Source organism: Lolium perenne, chromosome 3, assembly GCF_019359855.2.
Source record: "Lolium perenne isolate Kyuss_39 chromosome 3, Kyuss_2.0, whole genome shotgun sequence".
In the NCBI taxonomy this organism is placed as follows: domain Eukaryota; kingdom Viridiplantae; phylum Streptophyta; class Magnoliopsida; order Poales; family Poaceae; genus Lolium; species Lolium perenne.
This window is the reverse complement of record NC_067246.2, coordinates 166962715-166987728: the sequence shown is the minus strand read 5'-3', so window position 1 is coordinate 166987728 and position 25014 is coordinate 166962715.

Sequence of the window (25014 nt, the reverse complement as noted above, 5' to 3'; positions counted from 1 at the left end):
GGCTACAATCAATGAAAGTCCCCATGCAAAAACCCATCCGAATAGGAACTTCGCCCCCTTTGGCATCGGAACACCAAAAAGGAGGGTAAGGAAACTATAAGGATGGTAAGAGAGAACACGCAACGAAGCTTGCAAAAACCAAAAAGGAAAACAAAGCTTGAAGGAGACTCTCCAAAAACATGGAGAAAAAGATAGCAAAGAAGAAGGACAAAAAGAAAGTCACAAAGAAACACGAAGAACCGAAAAACTCCTCAAGGAGGAGGTTGGTGGCCGAAGCCACCGTGTAAGAGTATAGTAGTGTGAGGTCGCGTAGATGTATCTAGGACTCACAACCACAACTCAACATGAAGCTCATTAGTCACTTGATTGACAAATAGCATATGTTTTTGGATTTCTTTATGCATTATGGTGGTAGGGATAGCTCAATAAGTTTAAACCGCACCCTCCCTATGTTCATGCGTGCCTTTCATCTAGATATATAGTTTGGGAGTGGTATGTGGGCACGACGGTGAAGAAAAGTTTGGTGGATCAACGATATTTAGCTCATGTCTCAACTCAATGAAACACTTCTCATCCAAGGGCTTCGTGAATATGTCTGCCAATTGCTCCTTGGTACCAATGAAGGATAGAACAATATCTCCGCGAGCAATGTGATCCCGGATGAAGTGGTTCCTTATCTCAATGTGCTTCTTCTTGCTATGAAGAACCGGATTGTAGGCGATCTTGATTGCGCTCTCATTGTCACACAAAAGAGGAACCTTGCTATACTCGAGTCCATAATCCCGCAAGGTTTGCCTCATCCATAAGATTTGAGCACAACTACTTGCCGCGGCAACATACTCGGCTTCCGCGGTGGAGACAGAGACACAATTTTGCTTCTTCGAGGACCAACACACCAAGAATCTTCCAAGAAAGTAAAAAGCTCCGGATGTAGACTTCCTATCAACCTTGTCGCCCGCCCAATCAGAGTCGGTGAAACCAACCAAAGCAAAGTCCGTGTCCCTTGGGTACCATAGTCCGAAGAGTGGGGTATCAACTAAATATCGAAAGATCCTTTTGACCGCCACAATGTGGCTTTCCTTCGGGCTTGCTTGAAACCGTGCACACATACCAACACTTAACATTATATCCGGGCGAGAGGCACAAAGGTAAAGAAGCGAACCTATCATCGAACGGTAGAGCTTGGGATCCACCGCCTTGCCTGTCTCGTCAAGGGAGAGTTGACACTTGAGATGCATCGGAGTTCCAATGCCTTTGGCGTCCTTCATGTCGAAGCGCTTGAGCATGTCTTGGAGGTACTTTGCTTGATTGATGAAGGTGCCTTGTCGCATTTGCTTGATCTCGAATCCAAGGAAGTACTTGAGTTCACCCATCATTGACATCTCAAACCTATTTGTCATCAACTTAGCAAACTCATCATTGAACTTTGTGTTAGTCGAGCCAAATATGATGTCATCTACATAGATTTGGCATACGAAAAGCTCCCCATTGACTTTCTTAGTAAAAAGAGTGGGATCGATTTTCCCCACTTCGAAACCACGGTCTACAAGCAACTCCTTTAGATGCTCATACAAGCTCTAGGAGCTTGTTTGAGTCCATATAGGGCCTTTTTGAGCTTGAAGACATGGTCCGGGAAATGGGGGTCCTCGAACCCCGGGGGTTGCTTCACATATACCTCCTCATGTAAAGGACCATTAAGAAAAGCACTCTTAACATCCATTTGTTGCAACTTGAAGCCATGATGAGAGGCAAAGGCCAAAAGGATACGGATGGACTCAAGCCTTGCAACTGGTGCAAAGGTTTCACCAAAGTCCACGCCTTCAACTTGAGAATAGCCTTGTGCCACCAATCTTGCTTTGTCGCGGATGACGATGCCATGTTCATCTTGCTTGTTCTTGAAGACCCATTTGGTGCCGATAACATTGCGGCAATGATCGGGTCGCTTCATGAGAGTCCACACATCATTCCTCTTGAAGTTGTTGAGTTCCTCTTGCATGGCAATCAACCAATTGGGATCTTCAAGCGCATCATTAACCTTGAGTGGTTCCACCATAGAGACAAAGGCGTGGTGCTCACAAAAGTTTGCTAGTTGCCTCTGGGTGGTTACTTTGCTCTTTATATCACCAATGACATTACGCAAAGAATGGGACTTGAGGCGCAAGTGTCTTGTAGTAGGATCTTTACGGCGAGTGTCGGCTAAAGGATTAGATTCTTGTGGGTCCTCTTGGCTTTCATCACGGTTTAGGTCCTCGCCTTGACCTTCATTGTTGTTGAAAGGTGCATCATCATCATCATGAGAGCCGGGTGACTCGGGGGTACTAGGAATGGGATTGTCCATAAAGATCATCCCGATCCATTCGGAGAAGAACTTGAAGCTTGGCCTTGGTCACTTGATGTTGGTTGTTGTGGTAGATGAGCTTGTGGTAGATGTTGTTCTTGAGCTTGTTGTGGTGAGCTTGCACTTGATTGTTGTTGTAGTTGTTGAGGTTGAACTTGAGGTTGTTGTAGAGGTTGGCTTGCACTTGTATGATCAACGGAAGAAGCTTGGCCTTGTGGTGTAGATGGCTCCACTTGGGTGGAACTTGGTCCTTCCCCGGTACTCATAGAAGGTAGCTCTTGAGGTCGGCGAATGCCAACACCCATCCTTCCTATGGCATCTGGGGGAATTGCATCTCCTTTCTCACAAGAAGCACTTCCCTCCTCCAAAGATCTATCATCTTCATCGAATATCACATCACAAGATTCTACAACTCGTCCATTTGACTTGTTGAAGACTCTATAGGCGTGAGAATCCGTAGCATAGCCAACGAAAATTCCTTCTTGAGCTCTTGAATCAAACTTGGATAGACGTGTGTCTTTGACAAGCACATAGCATTTGCATCCAAAGACCTTGAAATATGACACATTGGGCTTGTTGCCGGTGAGAATCTCATATGGTGTCTTCTCAAGACCTTTGCGAAAGTAGAGACGATTAGTAGCATGGCATGCGGTACAGATAGCTTCTGCCCAAAAATTGTAGTTAGACTTGTATTCCATCATCATAGTTCGAGCGGCTTCGATCAAGGTTCGATTCTTCCTTTCGGCGACCCCATTTTGTTGGGGAGTATATGGCGAGGAGTATTGATGTTGGATTCCTTATCCGCCGAGGAAGTCATCCAAGGTGTAGTTCTTGAACTCCGTTCCATTGTCGCTCCTTATTGCGAGGATCTTGGTGTCGTACTTGCGTTGAACTTGATTGGCAAACTCCATCATGGTCTGTTGAGTCTCACTCTTGTACTTGAAGAAGAATACCCAACAATAGCGTGAATAGTCATCAACAATGACGAGGCAATACTTCTTTCCTCCAAGACTTTCATGAGATGGTGGACCGAAGAGATCAACATGTAGGAGCTCCAAGCATCTTGTGGTAGAGATGATTGTCTTGGCCTTATGAGGAGCTCCATGCATTTTTCCTTGTACGCAAGCCCTACCAACACGATCTTTGCAAAAGGAGACCTCTTCTTTTAGTCCGAGAATGTGGCCACCCTTGGGGAGACTTTGCAAAGTCCTCATGTTGACATGGGCTAGTCGGCGATGCCATAACCAACCCTTGTTACCTTTGGGGAATAGGCAAAGAGCGGAAGATGTTGTCTTTTTTGGAGAAATCAACAACATACAATCCGTTCTCTACATATCCAACAAAAGCTACACGGAGTGTCTTGCTCCACAAGAGGACCACCATATGTTCATCAAAGAAAATACATAGTCCCATACGAGCAATTTGATGAACGGAGAGTAAATTGTAACCGAGGGTCTCGACAAGGAGGACATTCACAAGTGAGATATCGGGTGTTACCACCACCTTGCCAAGACCCAATACCTTAGAGCACGTGTTTTCGCCATATGAAACGGTAGAGTGAGAAGGCTCGAGGTCGACAACAATATTCTTGCTTCCGGTCATATGACTTGTGGCTCCACTATCAACCACCCACTTAGCGCCACCGGAAGCATAGTCCTACAAGGAATCAAGTCTTGGATTTAGGTACCCATTTTTCAATGGGTCCTATCATGTTAGTAACAAGGGGTTTGGGAACCCAAATAGTGCAATCAACATTGTCCTCTTGAGGACGAATAAAGCAAGCACGAATATGTCCATAGTAATCAACAAAAAGTACATGAGAGGGATTGTTAGAGCCGGCGAAACCCTTCGAGGCGGAGTTGGATACTCCATCCCTTATTGAGCTAGCATCGCTTTCCTCATGGTTGATCTCCATGTTCTCCTTGTTCTTCTTCTACTTGGTCCTCATATTCCTCTTCCTCTTTGGCTTGGTAGCCACTCCTCCTTCATTACAAGAGCCCTCTTTGGCTCCATCTTTGGCTTCAATGACTCCTTCCAAGTACTTGGCTTGAACTTGGAGTCTATCAATTTTTGCCTTCAAACGATTGACTTCATCTTCATGCTCTGGGTGAGGGTGAGTGATATCAAACACTTGGACTTCCTTTGCCTTGTTCACCCGGAAGTGTTCCATCAAAGCTTCTTCTTGGAGAGAGTTCATCTTCATGAGTAGACGCTTGTCACTCTCCATCTTGGCAATGTCACTTTCATGAGTGCAACACGCACGGTCCTTGCTCAAAGGAAAGTACTCCTTCAATGCTTCCTCTTGCATGGAATTGACCTCCATGAGTTTGGCTTCGCTCCTCTTCAAGGCTGCTATCTCTTCCTCATGATCACAAGTTCACGACAAGTGACCTTCTCTTTGCTCATGCGGAGGCATTCCATCAAATAATCTTCTTGCATGCTACTCGAACTCAATAGCTTGGCCTTGGTGGTCTCAAGAGTGGCAATTTCTTCTTCATGATTGCAACATGAGGTCTTCTCCTTGCACAAGCGGTAATACTCATCCAAGGCTTCTTCTTGAAGAGCATTGACCTCCAAGAGAAGAGCATTGTGGTTTCTCAAGGAAGCTACTTGATCCACAAGCTCGTCATGGCAAGAGATGGGGTGTTCTTCATCTTTCTCCTTGTTGATTTCCTCGAGAGAAAGCATCTTCTTCTTGAGATCACCAATCAAACCAAGAGCATGATCTCGGTCCTTGGTGAGTTGGGAGATAATAGCATTGTTGGAGTCTTCAAGGGTGATGACGCTAGCTTCAAGAGACATACGCAAATTTTGTTCCTCCTCAAGAGCTTGATTGAGAGAGGCAATCTCATTTGCCGCCTCCCTTTCAAGCCTCTCCTTCTCCTCTATAAGGTCTTGTGCCGCACCAAGTTGGGCCAAGAGAGCCCCAACATGAGTCTTGGTATCCCCTTGCATGTTAGTGAGAAAAGAATCCAAACCCATAATCTCACACTTAATGGTGAGACTAGTGGCATCATCAATATATAAAGCATTAGTTGAATATGAGAGTTTGGAAGGGGGTTCTACCTCCATGGATACCTTTGCCATAAGGCAATGGGCGTTGTTGGTGATGAGGTTCTCATTAGGAGAGTCGGAGAGGGAGATTGGTAATGGCGATGGTGGCCACTCCCTCTCCTTCCTTGTTGGAGCTCTTGTCCTCATGTTCTTCATCCTCATCGGAGGAGTACTCTTCTCGAATGATGAAGGCTCTAGGCATCTTGGTGAAGGAGACCTTGTCTTCATCGGGCTTGGAGGAGAACTTGGAGAATCCTTTGGAGAGTGACTTGAACTTTTCCTTGCGGACAAGCCTTCCACCATTATCTTATCTTCTCTCAAAGATACAATCCGCGACAAAATGATTCCTGTCGCCGCAATTGTAGCATGTTCTCCCCCTTTTCCCCTCCCTTGGGCTCTTGGAGAAGCTTCTTGGAGAATCACGTGATCTTCTTGGTCTTGTGCTTCGGGACTTGTTTCCCTCCCAAAACTTCTTGGCGGCGAGAGCCATGTGCTCATGATAGTTGGTCTTGAGATCATCCGGTCCCCACTCAATGGGATCCTCATCGCTTTCACTAGCCTCATGAACCTTCATCTTCAATGCAAGGTTGGGCTTGCGGGTGTTGTGGGCGCGAGCAACAAGATCCTCCGCATTCTTCTTGGAGATGTCCAAAGCGATGACTTTGCTAAGAACTTCATCGGATGTCATAGCATGAAAGGAGACATTTTGGCGGATGGCCGTCAACTTCACTTCCTCATAAGGGAGGGGAGCATTGTAGAACTTGCGCTTGATCCAATGGTCATCCACAAATGTTGCTCCAAGATCTTGCATTTGTACGGCGAGAGCGATGAGGCGCCGATACATTTCTTCGGGGGACTCTCCTTCATTCATGATGAAGTTGTCGGCCATGTTGTTCACTTCATCAAAATGAGAGCTTTGGATGCTCTCATTTCCGAGGAAGAGCTTGTCGAGTTTATCCCATGCTTCCTTGGCGGTCTTGAGCGAGCGGATATGAGCGCGGTCCTTGGGCGTGACGGCCATGTGAATCATGTTGATAGCGGTGGCGTTGAGTTGGTCATCCACCACTTCTCTTCTTGTCAAGTTCTTTGGGTCTCGTGGTGAGTAGCCCTCCTCGATGATGCGCCAAAGCTCGGTAGATGCGCTGCGCACATGAGAACGCATTAAGAATTGCCAATTTTCAAAGCAATTTGATTCAAGTAACGGTGGTGAACCATGCGACAAGATATGTGGCATAGGTATTGGAACGTTTATGGTGTAATCACTTGGTGGTGGCACCTCATGATAACCCCCTAGAAGTTCCGCAACCGGTGTCTCATCCTTCCCCTTTGTTGTAGTGCCGGTCTCCCCAAGCCCTTCCTTTTGTGGATCTTTTGTCGATTGCGCGACAAAATCAACAAGAGGAAATTGGTTAACTTTTGGTGGGGGATCCTCGGCACTTGCCTTAGCATCTATGATAGGGGTTGGTTTTTGAGCAACCAACTCCATCATCATTGTCTTCATTTGGTTAACGATGGATGACTCCAATTTCTTGAGGTCATCCAACGTAGCTGTTGTGCTATCGACGGGAGATGATGGAGCGGGTGGCACAAGGGAAGGTGATGTAGCCCCGCTCACCGACGACACTACACCAATACCAACAAGTCCTCCTAGTGGACCTATGATGCGAGCTCGAGTTAAAGCGCTTCATGATAAGGTGAACTCGCTCCTCACCACCCTTGATCTCGGTACCCCTTTGGATGGAATGCTACCTCATGCCGATATGCTTTGTGTCATTAGGTACAAGGTGCGTCAAGACCCCGGAGAGGAGGACACACCATGGTCAAGGGAATGAGAGGAGCAGCTGGACGTGAAGATGGGAATGGAGCTGGACGCGACGTCATCCGAAGCCCGCAGAGGAAGGGAGGGAGCCGGCCGACCCAGGACCCGGTTGACCGGCCCCACAACCGGACCACCCGGTCCCAGGCCCGGTCAACCGGGCGCCAAACCGGATGCACCTCGGCGTCAATCGGGCGTTGCACCGGGGCCAACCGGAAGGACATTTACGACGTTTTCGGTTGGCGCCCGGTCTCAGGCCCGGTTTGGACAGGCCTGGCCGGTCACCGGCCCGGTCAGACCGGCCCACGGACCGGCCCGAGTCACCCCCGCTTCGTACCTGTTCGACCCATGACGACTTGTAGACCTATATAAGCACTTGTGTTGCCCCCTTTTTCTCCTTAGACTTAAATTGAGCTTAAACACTACTTTGAGCTTTGTCTCCCTAGGGTTAGCATCCCTTTGTAATCAAGGCACTGTTGTGGTGGATCTGGATATTTGTGAGTGAGATTCTAGTGCAACCCACTCTCTCTCCCTCACCAATCTCCGTCTCCAACACCAATCTCTCACCGGGAATTCAACCTTCGCGTCTCTTCCGGTTGATTCTATTGGCGTGGTCCATCGAGCCACGGGGGTAAGTATCGGATGTATCGGGTAGGTGTGCGTGTGTTCTTCTCGAGATCTTATCGTGTTCTTCGCGTTCTTCACCTTCCCCACCTTTTCCCCTTGGATTTTGGGTCAAATCGCGAGATCGGGCCAAACCCTAGATCTCAGATCACATCATATGGTATCAGCAGCTTTTGGTTACCGCGATTTTGACCCTCCACCCACCCAATTTCGTTTCTAGAAATTTTTTCCAAAAAATCCCCAAAAATAGCCCCAAATTGCCTTTGGACGGATCTGTGATTTGGTTGTGTTTTGAGTTGTTTTGGTCCGTGGATTCGGTGTTGTTCTGCTTGATCTACTATTTCCCCAACTTTTAGCCTCCAATTCCATCGTTTCCCGTCGATTTGATCTTTTGGTTTTGTTTGGGGAAGAACAAGAGAGAGAAACACGAAATCCGGTTGAGCAGCCGGTCAACCGGCCCCCAGACCGGACCAGCCGGCCCAGCACCCGGCCGACCGGGCGCCAAACCGGACAGGCCGTCCCAGAGACCGGTCAAACCGCCCCCCAGACCGGGCGCCACTCCGCGCCCTCCTCCGAGCTCGATTTCGGCTACCACCACCACCACCACCACCACCACAACCAACATCGCAGGTATAACTTGCAGTTTTCCCTTGTAGCCCTCTTCCTTTTGCGATCTATCCTATCGAGCATTGCTTGTTTAGTGTTGCGAGACATTGCACGTGGCCCCAATTGTGAGGTGTGTGTGTAGTGTGGAGTAAAGCTTCTAAGCAAACACTCGTGTGGCAAGATAGCAAAAGCAAGGCTAACGCTAACATAGTGCGTGAAAAAGCCCCAAAAACACAAAAAGAGTGCAAGTCGCACCATACATACAAAAGAGTGCAAGTGCCACCATAGATACAAAAGAGTGCAAGTGCCACCGTATACAAAAGAGTCATAAGCTTTTAAGCAAAAGAGAGAAGAGAAGAGAGGCCGCGTGTGAATCTTGTTGTCTCACCGTTGCAACCAAAGCTTTGCCTCTCCTTGTGTTAGTGTGACACCGAGCACCTTTACATACACTTTTCCGCTCACTTTTGGTTGCACTAACCCCGCTTATCTCGTGTGTGCGTTCCACAACTTTTCCGTGTTTATAGTGATCTTCACTTTGACATTTGGATTTTTGGACCTCACCCACTTTTAACAACATACTTGGTTTCGGATTTCATCTTTTGGCTTTCCACCATACTCACCTAACACCATATTTGCTAGATTTTGCGTGTGGTTTTGCGTGTGTACCCGATACACTTGGTCTTGCTTTTGGCTTGGTTGATTGCCTCAATACTATCTTACCTAGGTAAGAGTGCGAGGTAGTCTCCTTCCACTAACATACACAACATAGTTCTTGTCTTTCCATCATGGATAGGAACGGAGATGAACCAAGGGATGGAGAAGTCCTCCGCAACACCGAGAGGTTGGCTACCCAACACAACCTATGGACGCAACGCCAAGAGTTGAAGGAGCAACTCACCCTCTTCGAGACACACATCGACGAGCAATACGGCGAAGTGGCACACAACTTCTCCGTTGTGAACCAAGACTTGGCTCTCCTTCGCGAAGCTACAGACAACTTGAATGGCCAAATGGAGGCCAATGATGCGAACATGGAGCGGCGCATGGATAGCCTCGAGCGCGCCATCACCAACTTGGGTCGTCATCGCCGACACCGATCTACTTCATCATCATCAAGCTCGTCACAAGATTACTTCTCTCATGGTGGCCATTCGTCCTCAAGCTCCACCTCAATGCATGAAGACCATCATCGACCTCATCGCCCACATGTTCGTCATAAAGACTCTCGCTCCAACTCTAGGCGAGGAGAATTCCATCGCCATGCTCGTCCACATGAACGTCCTCCACAAGACAAAGTCCTACACCAAGATCGTCATCAAGTGGATCGCCATGCCCACCATGGGCGTGACGACCAACCCCAAGACCAAGGTCCTCAAGATCAACCTCGGCGAGATCTCCGACGTCATCCTCGCCATGACCAACGTGGAAGAGGAGATCCACAACATGAACAAGATGAGAGGGCCAACAATGAGCATCGTCAACAACCTTGGCAAGATCTTCAACAACATCATCACCGTGAGCCAAGTGAAGCTAGTGTCCAACTTCTCCGCCAACCCAATGCTATGGTTAGCCGTGGAAGACCTCCTATACCACCTCAAGCCGAAAGAGATGAAGGCATCCGTCCCCGCCGAAGAAACTTGGAGGATGAAGAGAACATGTTTGGAAGGCTCAAGTTCACCATGCCGAAGTTCAAGGGTGAAGAGGATGCCGAGGCCTACCTCTCATGGGCACTCAAGGTTGACAAGATTTTCCGCATCCACAACTACTCCGGTGCCAAGAAAGTGGCCATGGCGTCTCTTGAGTTAGAGGATTATGCCAACACTTGGTGGGAGCAAGTTCTCACTCTAAGGGAAGAAAAGGGTGAACCCCCAATTGACACTTGGGAAGAGATGAAGGAAGAGATGCAAGCTCGCTTTGTCCCAACACACTACATGACCGACCTCTTCAATAAGCTCCAAAAGTTGAAGCAAGGCACCAAGACCGTTGAGGAGTTCTTCAAGGAGATGGAGTTAACTATGATGCGAGCAAACATCCAAGAATCCGAGAACCAAACCATTGCTCGTTTCTTAAATGGCCTCAACTACCCCATCAAGAGGATTGTGGAGTTCCAACCATATTCCAACATGGTTGAATTGGTCCACCAAGCATCCAAGGCCGAGCGCCAAGTGAATGAGGACATCAAGTACTCCAAGTCCAAGTCATACTTCGCCTCCAAGCTCGCTACATCAACTCCTACAACAAGTGTTAAGCCCACTGTGTCCTCTACACCCTCCAAGCAACCGACTATCCAAAGTCGCATGAAGCAAACGGTGTCCTCCACCGCCTCCTCAAAGGCCTCTACGGGATCCTCTAGTGTCACTTGTTTCAAGTGTGGCACCCAAGGCCATAAGTCTTTTGAGTGCAAGAATACCAAGGTCATGATCACCATGGAGAACGGTGACATAGAGACGCTAAGTGAAGATGAATATGAGGCCCTTGTACAAGCCGCCGTTGCAAATGAAGAAGCTTATGAGGAAGAAAGTGGAGAAGACCATCTCTTATGTGAGCATGACCCAAGCCCTTCACTTGTGGTCACAAGGGTGCTAACAACTCAACCTCAAGCTATGGAAGACCAAAGGTGAAACATCTTCCAAACCCGTGCCGGTATTGGTGGCAAGTCGATCAAGGTCATCATCGATGGAGGAAGTTGCCATAACCTTGCAAGCACCAAATTGTGTGAGAAGCTCAACCTCACCCTCCGCAATCATCCTCATCCTTACCATATCCAATGGTTGAGTGACAAGGGCAACGTCAAGATACAACATACCGTCACCGTCAACTTCAAGATTGGACCTTATGAAGACACTATTGAGTGTGACGTGGTGCCCATGATGGTGTGCCACATGTTGCTTGGCCGCCCTTGGCAATTTGACAAGAAGGCTATACATGATGGACACTCCAATGCATACACCTTCAAGGTCAAGGACAAGAAGTTTGAGCTACGCCCGATGACTCCTAGCCAAATCATCGTGGACAATGCGAAGGCTTTAGCGAGGGCACAACATCGCACCCACCATAGTGAGATGAGGGGAGAGGGAGCGACCCACCAAAAAGATAGTGAGCGCCACAAGCCATATATGAGTGAGACAAAGAGTGTCCTCCTAGCCACCAAAAGTGAGTGGAGAGAAGTGCAAGAGAACCCATCCACCATATTGCACTATGTGCTCATTTGCAAGGGACCATCGTCGGCGACTAACGACTTAACCAACATTCCTTCGTCTTTGTTGTCTCTTTTGAAGGAGTTTCAAGATGTCTTCCCCGACGAGCTCCCTCATGGGCTTCCACCGCTTCGAGGCATAGAGCACCACATCGATCTCATTCCCGGCGCTCCGCTCCCAAACCGTGCCGCCTACCGCACCAACCCCGAAGACACGAAGGAGATCCAACGCCAAATACAACATCTCCTCGCTAAAGGGCACGTTCGTGAAAGCCTTAGTCCTTGCGCCGTCCCCTTGATTCTTGTGCCTAAACCGGATGAGACGCAACGAATGTGTATGGATTGTCGCCCCATCAATGCCATTACCGTTCGTTACCGTCATCCCATTCCGCGTTTAGATGACATGCTTGATGAGTTAAGTGGTGCCACGATTTTCTCTAAAGTCGATTTGCGTAGTGGCTACCACCAAATTCGCATGACAATTGGTGATGAATGGAAAACGGCATTCAAGACCAAGCTTGGTCTCTATGAATGGCTTGTTATGCCTTTTGGTCTCTCCAATGCTCCATCCACTTTTATGCGTCTTATGAATCACATCTTGCGACCTCTCATTGGCAAGAGTGTGGTTGTCTATTTCGATGATATTCTCATTTATAGCAAAAATCTCGAGGATCATGTGCAACATGTGAGAGAAGTCTTATGCATCTTGCGTCATGAGAAGCTTTATGCAAACCTCCCCAAGTGCACCTTTGCTCAAAACAAGTTGGTTTTCCTTGGATTTGTGGTTTACGCTAATGGGATTGAAGTTGATTCTTCCAAGGTGGAGGCCATCCAAAATTGGCCTACTCCTACAAATGTTGGTCAAGTCCGAAGTTTTCATGGACTTGCCGGTTTCTACCGCCGCTTTGTGAAAGATTTTAGCACCATTGCTTGCCCTTTGAATGAACTTACCAAAAAGAATGTTCCGTTTGTGTGGGGCAAGGCACAACAAAATGCTTTTAATGAGTTGAAGAAACACCTTACCGAAGCTCCCCTTCTTGTCCTTCCAAACTTTGCAAAAACTTTTGAGATTGCGTGTGATGCGAGTGGACTTGGTATTGGTGGCGTTATTATGCAAGAGGGCAAACCCGTGGCATATTATAGTGAGAAGTTGGATGGCGCACGCCTCAACTATCCTATTTATGACAAGGAGCTCTATGCTTTGGTTCGTGTTCTTGAAGTTTGGCAACACTATCTTTGGCCAAAAGATTTTATCATCCATTCCGACCATGAGTCTTTGAAGTATTTGAAAAGCCAACACAATTTGAACAAACGACATGCAAAATGGGTTGAGTTCATTGAGTCCTTCCCGTATGTAATCAAATACAATAAGGGCAAGGACAATGTAGTGGCGGATGCTCTTTCCCGCAAAAACACCCTTTTGCTTACTCGCTTGGATTTTCATGTCTTGGGACTTGAAGAGATCAAAGAACTCTATCCTTCCGATTCTTTCTTTGCACCGATATTTGAGAAGTGTTCCATTGAACGAGGATTTGAAGATTTCTATTTGCATGATGGCTACTTGTTCAAAGCTAACAAGATTTGCATACCCGAGTCTTCTCTTCGAAAGTTGCTTTTGCAAGAGGCACATGGAGGTGGCCTCATGGGACACTTTGGACGTGACAAGACACTCTCGATGCTATCTACTCATTACTATTGGCCAAAGATGAACTGGGATGTTGAGCGCCTGTGCAACCGTTGCACTACATTCCTTCAAGCTAAGTCCACCACCAACACTTATGGTCTTTACACACCATTACCTATTCCATATGCACCATGGACCGATATAAGCATGTATTTTGTACTAGGGTTGCCTCGCACCAAACATGGTCATGATTCAATCTTTGTGGTAGTGGATAGGTTCTCTAAGATGGCACATTTCATACCTTGCCATAAGACCGATGATGCTTCACACATTGCTTCATTGTTTTTCAGGGAAATTGTTCGCCTACACGGAATACCGGCAAGCATTGTGTCGGATCGAGACGTCAAGTTCATGAGCTATCTATGGAAGTCGCTCATGGCAAAGTTTGGAGTGAAGCTCTTGTTCTCATCATCCTCCCACCCGCAAACGGACGGACAAACGGAAGTGGTCAATAGAAGCCTCTCAACTTTTCTACGCATCCTCGTGAAGAAAAATTTGAAGTCATGGGAAGAGTGCCTTCCGCACGCGGAATTTGCCTACAATCGAGCCACGCACAAGACAACATCACGGAGTCCCTTCATGATCGTCTACGGCTTCGACCCTCCCACGGCACTCGACAAACTACCACTCCCCCTTCATGAAAGGACAAATATGGACTTCGACAAGCGCACCGCCGCCATGAAGAAACTACATGAAGAAACAAGAGCGACAATACAAGAACATGTGCTTCATCAAGCTGCCCGCCTCAACGCCAAGAAGAAGGAAAGAATATTTGAAGAAGGTGACCTCGTTTGGATCCACCTCCGGAAGGAAAGATTCCCTCATGAACGCAACTCAAAGCTCAAGCCAAGAGGAGATGGCCCCTTCAAGGTCCTCAAACGCATCAACAACAACGCCTACGTCATCGACATCCCGACCTCCAAGTACTTGGTGAGCAACACGTTCAACGTCTCGGACTTATCGCCCTATCATGGAGATGAGGAGGAGCACGAGTCGAGGACGACTCTTTCCCAAGGGGGGAGATGATGTAGCCCCGCTCACCGACGACACTACATCAAGACCAACAAGTCCCCCAAGTGGACCTATGACGCGAGCTCGAGTTAAAGCGCTACATGATAAGGTGAACTCGCTCCTCACCACCCTTGATCTCGGTACCCCTTTGGATGGAATGCTACCTCATGCCGATATGCTTTGTGTCATTAGGTACAAGGTGCGTCAAGATCCCGGAGAGGAGGACACACCATGGTCAAGGGAAGGAGAGGAGCAGCTAGACGTGAAGATGGGAATGGAGCTGGACGCGACGACATCCGAAGCCCGCGGAGGAAGGGAGGGAGCCGGCCGGCCCAGGACCCGGTTGACCGGCCCCACAACCGGACCACCCGGTCCCAGGCCCGGTCAACCGGGCGCCAAACCGGATGCACCTCGGTGTCGATCGGGCGTCGCACCGGGGCCAACCGGAAGGACATTTGCGACGTTTCCGGTTGTCGCCCGGTCTCAGGCCCGGTTTGGACAGGCCTGGCCGGTCACCGGCCCGGTCAGACCGGCCCACGGACCGGCCTGCGTGAACTGAGTCGACCCGACCGGCCCGACTCGCCCCCACCTCGTACCTGTTCGACCCATGACGACTTGTAGACTATATAAGCACTTGTGTTGCCCCTTTTTCTCCTTAGACTTAAATTGAGCTTAAACACTACTTTGAGCTTTGTCTCCCTAGGGTTAGCATCCCTTTGTAATCAAGGCACTCTTGTTGTGGATCTGGATATTTGTGAGTGAGATTCTAGTGCAACCCACTCTCTCTCCCTCACCAATCTCCGTCTCCAACACCAATCTCTCACCGGGAATTCAACCTTCGCTTTCTCTTCCGGGTGATTCTATTGGCGTGGTCCATCGAGCCATGGGGGTAAGTATCGGGTGTATCGGGTAGGTGTGCGTGTGTTCTTCTCGAGATCTTATCGTGTTCTTCGCGTTCTTCACCTTCCCCACCTTTTCCCCTTGGATTTTGGGTCAAATCGCGAGATCGGGCCAAACCCTAGATCTCAGATCACATCAGAAGGTGACCCATTCACAACCGTCTCTTGTTCGGCCATTTCTTAGGCGGTAAAGCCCGAGCAAGAAAACCTTGCTCTGATACCAATTGAATGGATCGTAGCGAACAAGAGGGGGGGGGGGCGTGAATGGACGCTACGTCAAGTTTTAGTCTTTTTCAATTTTAGCGGTGCGAAAGGGAAAGGTGAATCCTTTAATGGTGTCGGTTTTTCCTACAATGATCCTAGACAAGTGCAACAAGCAAAGGAACAAGCAAGACAGTAAGAGTAAGGAGCGGGACAACCGGATGGCGCGGAGACGAGGTGAGGTTTGTTTCCCGCAGATCCTCTCACAAAAGAGAGTACATCTGCGTTGAGGATGTGCTAGCATCACACAAGAGTCTAGGCGGCCACACCACGAAGGAAGGCCTCACCTTCTTCCTCGAGAGAGCTCCACAAAGGGGCTCCCCCTTCTCCACTATGGCACCGGTTGAGGCGGTGATTCCTTCACAAGGTTGGGGCGAGTTCCACACCACAAGGAGGCTCCCAACAACCTATGGAGCTAGCACAACACCAAGCTAGCCTCCATAGGTGCACTTTCTCCAAGATCCCACCATAGGAACCCTAACACCAAGATCCACTAAGGAATAGCAAGTATTGGTGAAATCTCTCTTGGTAGAACCATAGATCGGGGTCTCCTCCACCACTCCTCAAAATTTGGGCAAGATTGGTTGGATGGTTGGGGAGATCCTCAAGGTTTAAGCTCAGCAACAATGGAGGAGAGAGAGAGGAGAGATAAAAACGAGTTGGGGAAGAAGGGCCCTTTAAATAGGACCTTCCGAATCCAATCGTTATGTCCAGTTTTTGCCTAAGCGGTACTACCGCTTTGGGTAATCGGTACTACCGCTCTTAGTTCGAAATCCCACAGAACTTGTCCACGTGGACATAGAGCGGTACTACCGCTTGCGGTACCGCTCGAGGTACCGCAATGGGGTCCAAACCTTACTGGATCCAAAGCGGTACCACATCGGTACCGAAGCGGTACTGCCATAACTAGTTAGGGTACTTGAGTGGTACCGTGGGCGGTACTAGCGCTTGCAAGCGGTACTACCGCTCAAGGTACCGCAGAGGTACCATAACTTGTACTGTGGGGCAAATCAAGCGCAGAACTCCAGAGCGGTACCAGTAGGGGTAGCGGTACTACCACTACTGGTACCGGTAGTACCGGCCTGACAAAAACAGTTTTTCTCCTCTTTTCCTCTCCAACCATGTCACCTCGCGATACACACACAAAACCAGAAAACCTATAAGCTACGCTTCAGTCCTCCGATCTTGACGTGTCCAGCGAGGTCACCGTGCACTTGCAAATCTAACAAAGATACTCAAAGCACACAGTGAGATTATTTAAGTGTTGTCATCAAACACAAAAAACCCGGGGTTTAGACTTTGCTCTTTCATCTAGTCTTTTACATCTCTCTTTACGGACTTCTTTCATGTCAAGTTTGGTCTACCCCGTCCTCTGTTAACATTATCAGCACGCTTTAGCCGTCCACTATGCACTGGAGCTTCTGGAGGCCTCCGCTGAATATGGCCAAACCATCTTAGACGATGTTGGACAAGCTTCTCTACAATCGGTGCTACCCCAACTCTATCCCGTATATCATCATTTCGGACTCGGTCCTTCCTTGTGTGGCCACAAATCCATCTCAACATGCGCATCTCCGCCACACATAACTGTTGAACATGCCGCCTTTTAGTCGGCCAACACTCTGCGCCATAAAACATTGCGGGTCGAACCGCCGTCCTATAGAACTTGCCTTTTAGCTTTTGTGACACTCTCTTATCACAAAGAATGCCAGAAGATTAGCGCCACTTCATCCATCCGGCTTTGATCCGGTGGTTCACATCTTCATCAATATCCTCATCCTTGTGCAGGATTGACCCCAAGTATCGAAAGGTGTCCTTCTGAGGCACCACCTACCCATCTAGGCTAACCTCCTCCTCCTCGTGCCTAGTAGTACTAAAACCGCACCCTCTAAGGCACACCCAAGACCACCGACTAGAGGTGTAACCCTGTCTTCTTGGGAAACCCTGGAAGATCATCCTCTCGAACCTACCAAGTTGTCGCTAGAAAGGGCCACCTGCTAGGATACACCAAGTACCGGAACCAGCGACAACTAAGTCAAGTGTTTAAGATATGAGGCCAAGGCTGCCAGGGCCAAAGTGCATCGAGGTAGGATTCGAGCATTCCCGTAGATGGCACCACAATAGGAACAAAAGAAACTGGAGCTCAACGACGACAAGAAAAGTGTGTCATTGACATGTTGGAAACATATATATGTTATTTGAAGTTTGTTTTTATGTTAAAATCCTTAATATTTTAGCAACTTTTATTATTTTTCTTGGGACTAACCTATTAATAGTTGCAGAAGTGTATAGTCCCTGCTTTATACTTCAATGTGTAGGAATTACATGGATATTGGACAACCATGCGCTCCCCTCATTGTGGTGGAATTTTGAGTTTTCCGAAACCAATCCCAACAAGACATTTTGTGATGTAGCCCCTCCTAAGGTCGACACTACACCACGTACAAATAGTTCACCAAGTGGACCTATGACAAGGAAGCGGGCAAAAGCTATACACGACAAGGTGAATTCTCTCCTCTCTACACTCAATCTCGACACACCCTTGAATGGCGTGCTACTTCGTTCCAATGTGCAATGTGTTCTTAGGAACGAGCTTTGAGAAGAATCGGCAAAGGAGCACCATGCTATGATTGATGAAGAAGGAGGAGGCAGAGAGGAAGTCGTGCCAGCACTACAGCCATCCATGGTGGTAGTACTGCCCTGGCCAATGGGCCAAACCCTCACCACAAATGTGGGGGCCATCCGGAGAGAGACCTGATGTGTCCCAACCCCAAGCGACACCTCCACATCGACTACCGACCGCCACCGTCCGGGGTCCGACCGAGCTAGGACTGGGACTCCCGCACGCGCACGCCAGCATGAGGGCGGTACTACCGGTCCGACTGGGCCGGTACTACCGCCCCGCCCCAACCAGTTCCACTGGTAGTGGTACAGCCACTAGTACCGGTAGCACGTCCCCGCTCCCTGATGTTTGGCCATTGCATTGCCTGAACCACTCCCGGTACCACTACCGGTACTACCGCTGTTGTCGTGAAGACCATCACATCTACATCATCCAAATCAAATCCATTGGTTGTGACTTATACCTATTGTAATACCTAAAGTACCGTACCCTTGACCTGTTTTGAGCTATATGAGCTCCCGTACCCGCATAAGCTAGGGTTAGACATAGATTTGGGATTTCTCTCTTGAGCTCAGCTCTACTACCTCTGGGATCTCAACTCCTATGTAATTCAAGGCCAACTTTGTTGGATTTGGTACTTATTATGTGTGATTCTAGTGGTTCTCCACTCTCTCTCTCTCACATAGTTTGTGTTGGATTCACAACCGATCTCTCTCCCAAGACTCTACCTCTTGGTCTTTCTTTGGTGATTCTATTGGGGTAGTTAATCGAGCTACTCAGGTAAAACTCGATTTGTATCCGGGTGTGTGAGTTTGCTCTTCTGTTCTTGGTGTTTTCCCCCAATTTCCCCATCTCCTCCATCTCCCACTTGGTCAATTCGTGAATCTGGGCATCAATTGGTGGCTCAAGTCACATCATATGTTATCAGCAGCTCTTGGTTCACTACAAGAAAATTTGACATGCTCATGGGTCCCACATGTCATCCTCTATGAACAATAAAAATTTCCTTTGTTGGATTTATTTTTTACCCCTAATTTCTGGCTACTACCTTTTTTCTTTGGATCTCCTACCGCCTTTGAAATGTTGAGGACGATGCTGGATCATGGGTCCCACATGTCAGCCTCTCTGAACAATAAACCTTTTCATTTCTTGGATATTTTTTCACCCGTGATTTCTGGCTACTTGGCTTTTTCTTTGGATCCCTGCCATCTTATTAATTTTGAGGACGCTGGTCCCACATGTCATCCTCTCTGAACGATAATTGTTTCCTTTCTTGGATTTTTTTCAACTGCTAGCTGATGGGTCCTCGATGACAGCCTCTATGTACAAGAAACTTGTGATATCTCTATTATTTTTTAATCCGATATATTGCGGATACTTGCCTTTTTCGATCCCTTCTGTACCATCCCAGGATTCTAGACAGTTGCGGGGTAGATTTAGGAAAGGGATGTGCATCTCATCATAAAATCTGGGGAATTTCGCGCTTAATTGCATAAAACACCTAAGGGGGATCAAGTTTCTCTCTCGACACCATCTAGGGTTTAGGGTTTCGAGAGTGCGATAAACTTTGACATGACTTCTTTTGATTTAGGGTTTTGCAAAATAGTTGATCATCATTTGAACTGAATTTGAAACTTGAGTAATGGAATGAGTTTGAATTCAAATTCAAACTCACACAATTCTAATTGAATACGGTATTATATAATTCAAATAATAATCACTACAAGAAAAGTTGCCATGGCCGACGAAGTTGAAGTCGCGCCGTGGTTGCTGGTGCAACCACGCCATCAAAACGGTTTTTTTCTCGTTTTTAAGGCCACCTAGCCCGACGAAAACGGCCAAAACGTCGCGTATGGTGTCCCGGGACGTGGTGCATCTCGAATTCTCGGGTTCGCCGGCCGAGTCAACGCAAATCTGCACCGCCCAGGGATGTAGGGCCCAGATGGCAGCCTCTCTGGCATTGTTTTTTTCTCGATCGCGCCATCTAGTTCAACGCTCTCCGATCGAGCCGTTTACGATGCAAGATCATGGGTCCCGCATGTCATCCTCTATGAACCAAAATTCTTTCTATTCTTGGATTTTTTTGACCCCCTGATTTCTGGCTACTTCCTTTTTCTTTTGATCCCTTGCCGCCTTGGAAACGTTGAGACCACTGCTGCTAATTGGGACCCGCATGTCATCGTCTATGAGCAATCAACTTTCTTTTCTTGGAGTTTTTTTTGGCACCTCAAATTTGGTCACTTGCCTTTTTCTTTCGATCCCCTGCCGCCTCTCAAACGGTGATACCGCTACTGCTAAACGGGACCCGCATGTCATCCTCTATGTACTATAAAACTTTCTTTTCTTGGATTTTTTGGCACCTCATATTTGGTCACTTACCTTTTTCTTTCGATCCCCTGCCGCCTCTCAAACGGTGATACCGCTGCTGCTAAATGGGATCCGCATGTCATCCTCTATGTACTATAAAACTTTCTTTTCTTGAATTATTTTTGGCTCCTGATATTTGGTCACTTGCCTTTTTTCTTTCGATCCCGTGCAGCCTCTCAAACGGTGATACCGCTGCATCTAAATGGGACCCGCATGTCATCCTCTATGTAAAATCAAGTTTCTTTTCTTCAATTATTTTTGGCTCCTGATATTTGGTCACTTGCCTTTTTCTTTCGATCTCATGCCACGTTTGAAACGTTGAGGAACCTGCAGGCTCATGGGACCCGCATGTCATCCTCTATGTACTATAAAACTTTCTTTTCTTGGATTTTTTTTGGCACCTCATATTTGGTCACTTGCCTTTTTCTTTCGATCCCCTTCCGCTTCTCAAACGGTGATACCACTGCTGCTAAATGGGACCCGCATGTCATCCTCTATGTACAATCAAGTTTCTTTTCTTGAATTATTTTTGGCTCCTGATATTTGGTCACTTGCCTTTTTCTTTTGATCTCATGCCACGTTTGAAACGTTGAGGAACCTGCTGGCTCATGGGACCCGCATGTCATCCTCTATGTTCTATAAAAGTTTATTTTCTTGGGTTTTTTTCACCCTCTGATTTTTGGCTATTTCCTTTTTCTTTTGATCCCCTGCCGCCTTGGAAACATTGAGTAAGCTGCTGACTCATGGGACCCGCATGTCATCCTCTATGTACAATCAACTTTATTTTTCTTTTGATCTCAAGCCGCATTTGAAACATTGAGACCGTTGCTGCTAAATGGGACATGCATGTCATCCTCTATGTACAATAAAGTTTCTTTTCTTGGATTATCTTTGGCACCTGATATTTTGTCACTTAAATTTTTCTTTCGATCTCATGCCGCCTTTGAAACGTTGAGTAAGCTGCTGGCTCATCGGTCCCGCATGTCATCCTCTACGAACAATAAAAGTTTCCTTTCTTGGAGTTATTTTTGACCCCTAATTTCTGGCTATTTTCCTTTTTTCTTTTGATCTCCTGCCCCCTTTGAAACGATGAGGACGCTGTTGGCAGGTCGGTCCCACATGTCATCCTCTATGAACAATAAAAGTTTCCTTTGATGGATATATTTTGCACCCCTAATTAATTTCTGGATATTTCCTTTTTTCTTTTGATCCCCTGCCGCCTTGGAATAGTTGAGGATGCTGCTGCCTCATGGGTCCCGCATGTCATCCTCTCAGAATGGTAAATGTTTCTTTTTCTTGGATTTTGTTTACCAAATCATTTTTGGCTTATTTTTTCTTTCGATCTCCTGCCGCCTTTAAAACGTTGAGGACGCTGCAGGCTCACGGGTCCCACATGTCAGCCTCTATGAACAATATCCGCTGAGGATGCTGCTGCCTCATGGGTCCCGCATGTCATCCTCTCAGAACGAAAATGTTTCTTTTCTTGGATTTTTTACCAACAAATTTTTGGTCTATTTTTTCTTTCCATCCCCTGCCGCCATTAAAACGTTGGCGACGCTGCTGGCTCATGGGTCCACGATGTCAGCCTCCCCGTACAAGAAACATGTGATATCTTGATTATTTTGCAGACAATAAACAGTGTATTGCGCTCTGAGCTATTGCAAACGGATAAATTAAATATTTATTTTTACATAAACAAACTTATATGTTGAATCTCCTTGTTTTTTGTTTTTGCGAAGCATAGGACTTTCCTGTTTTTTAGAAAAATCCGAACTTTCCTGTTTTGGAGTGGGCTGAAATTGTACGAGTCAAAAGGCCCAGCAGGATAGTTCGAAGGCCCAGATGTCCAGATGCAGCCCAATTGAAATCATTCTTTTCTTGGATTTTTTCCACCCCTGATTTCTGGCTACTTCATTTTTCTTTTGGTCCTGTGCCGCCTTGAAAACGTTGAGACCGCTGCTGCAAAATGGGACCCGCATGTCATCCTCTATGTACAATAAAATTTCTTTTCTTGGATTATTTTTGGCTCCTGATATTTGGTCACTTGCCTTTTTCTTTCGATCCCGTGCAGCCTCTCAAACGGTGATACCGCTGCTGCTAAATGGGACCCTGCCGCATGTCATCCTCTATGTACTATAAAAGTTCATTTTCTTGGTTTTTTTCACCCTCTGATTTCTAGCTATTTCCTTTTTCTTTTGATCCCCTGCCGCCTTTGAAACATTGAGGACTCTGCTCGCTCATAGGTCCCACATGTCAGCCTGTATGATTGATAAACTTTCCTTTCTTGGAGTTTTTTTACCCCTAATTTCTGGCTACTTTCTTTTTCTTTTGATCTCAAGCCGCATTTGAAACGTTGGGACCGCTGCTGCAAAATGGGACCCTCATGTCATCCTCTATGTACAATAAAAGTTTCTTTTCTTGGATTATGTTTCACCCTCTGATTTTTGGTCACTTGCCTATTTCTTTCGATCTCATGCCGCCTTTGAAAACGTTGAGGAACCTGCTGGCTCATGGGACCCGCATGTCATCCTCTATGTGCTATAAAATTTTATTTTCTTGGATTTTTTCACCCTCTGATTTTGGCTATTTCCTTTTCCTTTTGATCCCCTGCCGCCTTGGAAACGTTGAGTAAGCTGCTGACTCATGGGACCCGCATGTCATCCTCTATGTACAATCAACTTTCGTTTTCTTTTGATTTCAAGCCGCATTTGAAACGTTGAGACCGCTGCTGCTAAATGGGACCCGCATGTCATCCTCTATGTACAATAAAGTTTCTTTTCTTGGATTATCATTGGCTGCTGATATTTTGTCACTTGCCTTTTTCTTTTGATCTCATGCTGCCTTTGAAACGTTGAGTAAGCTGCTGGCTCATGGGTCCCGCATGTCATACTCTACGAACAATAAAAGTTTCCTTTCTTGGAGTTATTTTTTACCCCTAATTTCTGGCTATTTGCCTTTTTTTCTTTTGATCTCCTCCCCGCTTTGAAACGATGAGGACGCTGTTGGCAGGTCGGTCCCACATGTCATCCTCTATGAACAATTGTCGGGGGGAAGACCCCGGATAGGGCAATGGACGCGGAGCAGCCGGCTGGCCACTGGCCGGCTCGCGGCAAAGGCCGGCTGAGGAGCAGCCGGCTGGCGCCGTGGCCGGCTGGTCCGGAAGCCGGTTGGCTCTAGGTCCTAGTCGGCTTGGCTGCGGCCACCAATGCTGTAGCTGGGCCAGCTTCTACAAGCCATATCCGACTGGGGTTTGTACCTCAGACCGACTCGAGGCTGGCGAGTCTTGCACTGGAAGGAACCGGGTTGGTGATCCGGGTTCCCAAAGTCCACGCTGACTCCATCTTCCGTAAATCGCGGGGCACTGTGGAGCAATAGTGCCACGCGCCGGACAGGCCGTCAGGGCTTACGACGATCCGTACTGGCTACAGTGGCTGACAGAGACAGGGACACCTCCTCTCCATACCGCTGACCGTGGCAGCCGGATGGGACAGGCCACGATGCCTCAACCACTCCTGACGTCACCGCCTCGGGAAGGAGCGGAAGCCGAAGCCGGCCAAGCCGGCCAGTAGACTATAGGGTCTTATGTGTAAAGTGCCGGTGCCTATATAAGCCGCATTACCCCTCTAGTGCAGGGGATCGATCATTTTATTGCTTTCACCTACCTACAGAGCTGCCCTGTGAGAGAGACCATCGTCTCCCTTAGCCTCTCAGGGCCAGCCGGACACAGCTCTAGGAGCACCACTGTACTGTGTGATCATCATATACACTCATAGCAGGAGTAGAGGTTTTACCTCCACCGGAGGGCCTCGAACCTGGGTACGTCGCCGTGTCGCTCGTGCCCATACCCGCTTCCGGATACCGTCGTGAGATCCCTCAGGAACCACTTCGATTAGCCACCCTATGGCATATGCCGTGACGATACCACGACATTTGGCGCCCACCGTGGGGCCTTCAGCATCCTCGGCCGGTGTCTTCATCCGGACGGGCCTCACCATCACCACCGGCGAGCGAGTCGCTTCAGGCTTGATCTGGAGATTCGGCTCCCTCAACTGCGTCAGCGACAACGCTGGCTGCTTCGCTGACCGCCCCTTCCCAGCCGGCGGCAGCGTCATCTCCTTCGGCGGCTTCGACGTCTACGTCGCCACCGTCGCACCGCCGCGCTACCCGCGGCAGGTGCTGCGCTGCGCTAGCCCTCCTCCGCGAGCCGGCAGCAGCGCTTCCGCCAGCCCCGCCGTCGTGCAAGTCATGATGGCTGGCGACGAGCTCCCCACCAAGAACCCGCGCATGCGCGGCCCCGACCTGGAGCGCAACCTCGACCCCAACGCCTCCGGCTCGGGCCCGAAAGCGCCACCACCACCGTCCCGGCTGGATGCAGTCCGGGCAAAACTGAGCACCCCGCTCACGCACAGTGCACCCCACCGCCATCGAGGCGGACTTGGAGGCGCACCGCCAGCTCCTCCTCAAGCAAACCGAAGAACTGGCTGCTGCTAAGCGCCAGATGGAGATCACCCAGCGCGAATACAACCGCGCCCACG